The sequence below is a fragment of the Euprymna scolopes genome, chromosome 5, assembly GCF_053919585.1.
Source record: "Euprymna scolopes isolate OS-2025 chromosome 5, ASM5391958v1, whole genome shotgun sequence".
Lineage (NCBI taxonomy): Eukaryota > Metazoa > Mollusca > Cephalopoda > Sepiida > Sepiolidae > Euprymna > Euprymna scolopes.
The window spans coordinates 35,743,592-35,748,588 of NC_136486.1; positions in this window are offsets into that span (position 1 = coordinate 35,743,592).

Sequence of the window (4,997 nt, forward strand, 5' to 3'; positions counted from 1 at the left end):
TATCGATTCTGTAACGCATTTTTTATGTACTGGTACATGGAAAGTTTATATATTCTAAAATAATATATTAATTTTATTTTTAAATATTTAAATGTATGCATATTTTAGTATTTTCGCAAAAAAATATTTTTATCCTCATCTGAAAAATAATAATTATTGATAACATATTCAATGAAACGCAACAAGAATGTCTGTATTTTCAAAACAAAGCAATTCATTTATCAATGAAATACGCAAATGTACTCTGACAGGTTTTTACAATTGTTTTTTTTTCATTCATATCTACGACTCATTTTTTTCTTTTTGCGACATATCTCTTTTTTTAAGTACATTTTTTCGTGTGTAAGTATACGATTCTTTTCCTTTTGACACTGTGCTTATGTGTATGTGAGTTTCCCTTTCTTTCTATTTTTATTATTGTTTTTATGTGTGAATTTCATCAAGCTAAGGACCTTTAGTTGTCTCCGTGGCATTTCGCGAGGTTCGACTTTTATGCCCTTGTATGGATGTACTGGAAACGAGCACCAAAAAAGGGGGTATGTTGCATTTTTTCTTCCATAAATAAGCGTACATATAAAAAGATGACGGGGACATATATGACGATGATGAGGGAGACAGTTATACAGGTCTTATATTTCTTGGAGATTTCGGATTAACAGTTCTTAGAACACAGATAAAATGATATGACATTTATATCAGACAGGGAATTGTTCTTTTTAACACATATTGAGGAGAGGAAATATATAATCCTCGAAGGATTACACAATGTTCACTATAAGATGATAAACACAATTACCTTTCGTTCGTGATGAAGGATGGCACAAAACAACAGTTACAACATAATGATGACTTCTTTATTCATCTGATTGGTCGGTCGGTGACGTCAGGAATTCAAATTTGAATCTACATAGTCTAAATGGTCTTCCCTCGCTTCCAAGGCATCAACTGACTCTCTTCCTTATTGACTAAAATCCAAACCCATGATATGGAGAAATGTCCTTTGTCTATGACGTCAGAAGTGTGTTTTCCAAACGTGACCAATTTCACGTGGCTTTACATATGTTTGTCTAACACACTTTTGACAAATAGAGTATCCTCAATTATAATCTAACCTATTTTAAATAATATAATTTAGTTTGCATTGTTCATTCTTTGACTGACATGGCTAATATTCAGATTTCTAAAAGAATTAACAATAGACTTAATTTCTAACGTTCCATTTCTCAACTTTGCCTACAGGGTTCGATTCCATGCTTATCCTAATTTCATTTTCACTTATCTAATATTCTTCTCATTTACATTGAAATGGGACAGCCCTTTTCTATGTTACATTCCTATCCTTCCTATTTTTCAAAAAATGTACATTTTTCTCTATATCTTTACAACCACTTGGCTTAGAACGATCAGACACCATATAAAACTTCTTTAGCCCTTTTCCAGCTGACTCCATAAATTTACTTATCTAATATTCTTCTTATTTTCATGGGAATGGGGCAGCCCTTTTCCATGTAACACGTAGATAACATTGAAACACACGCACGCACACATATATCGCGATTTACTTTTTTTCGTTTTTGCGATACGTTTTGAATGAATTCAATTATTTACGAAGTAAATCGCAATATATCCAAAAAGTCGTGCGGGATGGACGAGCGGTAAGAGTTAAGGCTCCTTACCATGGGGTCCCAATTTCGAATCTCGCTAGATTCAGCCACTGATGAGTCGTAGACGAAGAAACACATATCAGTGGATAAGTATATTTTAAAAACAATATATATGCCGCTCCTCATATGGGGGTACCATATTGGTTAAAGGAAAAACTATTCCCAACTCGCATTTAGGTAAAAATGCACTCTCAACTAGTACGTAGAAATATAAACAAACAAATAAATTAATATACAATAAACTTTGTTTAAATACAAACCGTTTATAAGTGCAGCTACAAATGAACATATGGAATTTACGAATTTCCTCAATAAAAAATATATATATATATAAAAATTAAAAACAAAAAAACTTATATTAAATTATATAAAATGTTAATTAACTAATTCCAGGCTATTGTTTGCTGCGAGACTGTTACTGTTTACAGAAGCGCGTTGAAACAAAGTCAAATTAATATCTGACGAAGAGACCTTTCTCGAAATATCATATAACACGTATATCTCCTCAGGCCGGCTTACCCAGATTATAGCAGTAAAATATAAATATAATGGGTATATTAATATGTACATATATATTTGTAATTTGTATTAATAAAACTTTTTCACCTGCTTCAGTTTGTATCTCTCCGTTACCTCTGCATTGTACTGCTTTCTACATATTACATTTAAATATATACATATATATATATATACATATATATATTATATTATATATATATATATATATATATATATATATATATATATATATATATATATATACAATAATTTTTAGCAATTTTATAAATTAGAAATCTGAGCGACTGTTGATCAGAATTAAAGAAATTAAGTTTCGCTGGATAGCTAATGACCTGGATTGTGTAGTTGACTATGTCGTCTTTGACTTCAAAGGACGCACATTTAGGGGATTATCTGTCATCCAGAGCCTATTTTTGGCACTTTTTACAACCATAAAATGTTTCAATCATAGTCATTGTTTTCCTAGTTTTGCATTTGAATTAAAACATATTTGATATTTTCCCAAACAACTGGCCTTGATCGAGAGGAAACGAAAACCTTCTGTTATAGTTTCAAATGATCTGAAATAACAGCAGGGGCGGACTTAATTCCAAATATTTCTCATATGTTATATCTTCTCCTCTTTGGTTTCATACATTTTATACTGGGGATATTTATAGTCGTATTTTATTTCTAAAAGTATTTGGAATCAAGTCTCCCCTTGCTGGTCTTTCAGATCATTCGAAACTATAGCAGCAAGTTTTAGTCTCACCTCCATCAAGGCCAGAACTTTTGATGATATATATATATATATATATATATATATATATATATATATATATATATATGTATGTATGTATATACGTATGAATATATTAACAACTTTCTGTCAGTCCTTATTAAAGGTCATGCTTTTGTTGCTATGTTGAATATTATGCATTATACAAAAGTGAAACTTCGGCTATAAATATGTTGTAAAAATGTCACTCGTATTGATAAGCTCCTTATACCGTTGTGTTATTCTCTTTTAAATGTTTCAAATGTGTCGCAGTTTACTGCAGGTGTACAAGAATACCACGAAACTGGCGTCTGAAAGTTACATAAAAGACACGTATTCTTTACGCTCTCGTAGAACTCTTATCTCTGGATGGATTACCTAAAGAGCTCGGTGGCGATATAAGAACATTGAATTCATATGCTGCAACCCACAAAACCGAACTCAGATAAGATAAAGGAACGAGAAAAAAAAATCTATATCCCAGCGTGACATTCAGAATAAAGTACGCAGGCGAGAAACATTCATGCTTTCTTCTTTCCCATGTTTGAACATGCCATTAACATCCATTAACCATAGTCATATGTGGTACTGTAATATAGCGCGTATGAGCGCATATGAGTGGATCAGCACCAGCCGACAAATGGATGGCAAGCGACTGTATTAGCAGCAGGAGCAGCGTTTGGGCGCGTATGCAAATTGGCAAGTGTCCCCGGGCTTGCGTCTGAAGAAAAAAAACTGACACTACGTGGGAGAAAAGAAGTAAACGCCGGAGAAAATAGACGTGTAAAGTGAAGGCTAGAATGAGCTGGATGTGGTCAGCGTGAAGTCGGAAAAAGAGTGCTGTCGAAAAAGATTGACTTATAAGAAATGGCTGTCTAGGGCCGACGTGTAGTGGAGCAGATGTGAACACTAGTCAGAATAATCCAAATAAAAAAAGATAATACCCAGCGCTAATTGTCTTCATTGATTATTCCTCACTGGGGATATTAACTGACAATATCACATATATTACTTAAGGAATACCCGTCATAGATGGAGGAATGAGAACAATCTACCCTCGTTGAATAAAGAAAATGTTCAGCTCGAAATTCAGTACAGATTCTCAGTTTCGATATAAATATTGACGAAATATTATCAGACTAGCATGGAAAAAATAGTAGATGGGACGATTGTATCGATTCCGATATAATTACCGATTCTGTTCAAATTTTACTATTTCGATACAATTGGCAATTCCGATTCCTTTTATATCTCGAAATATTAAGCTATAGAGTGTTTTTCTTTTCTTTTCAGCTGATCGTGTTAAGAACGCATGTGATATGTACATATAGTTTCGCTAACGTAAAAGAAAATGCAATTGTTGGAGTTTGGGTTATATGAAGATTTTAATTTGAGCTTCATTAGTTGTACGAGAAATGCAAAACTAAGTTCTAAAAATAACACAAATCAAAAAGAATCGTATATTTTTTTACACAAGAATCAACACTTATCAAGGCCCGGAGGCCACTCGAGGATAAGGGTTAATAGGTATACATTAGTCGATGTGATTATAGCGTAGTAAACATAAGTAGTGGGAATTTTGTAAATTGGATTACTTAGGGGGACGGCTCATCAAGAACTTGTTTACGTTGGACTTGAAGACAATCAGAGTGAAGTCAGCTGGAAAGCAGGCAATCGAAAGAGAGATCCACATCCGTGCAGTTCTAAGAAAAAAGCTTTGTTCATGGAATCTGCATTTAGGTTTAGGCACAGATAAAGAGTGTGGGAAATTATTGATAGTGGTTTTGGCTAGACGAGTGTTTTTCGTGAAAGTTTGGCGGGGGAGGACCATAGATTGAAGCTTCAGTTGAGCACTTGCCATGAAAATAACGATAAAGCAGAGACAGGCTCGCACCGTCTCTTCTGTGGGAAAGAGGTGACAGGGAATAGAAAAGGGCACCCCCACTAAGCTTCGATGTCTATTTTTAACTTGCAAATCACTATATATCTTTCGAGCCCGATGCTTATTCCGATACCGATTTATAGTCTGAATACTCCAAATATTACGCTTACACATG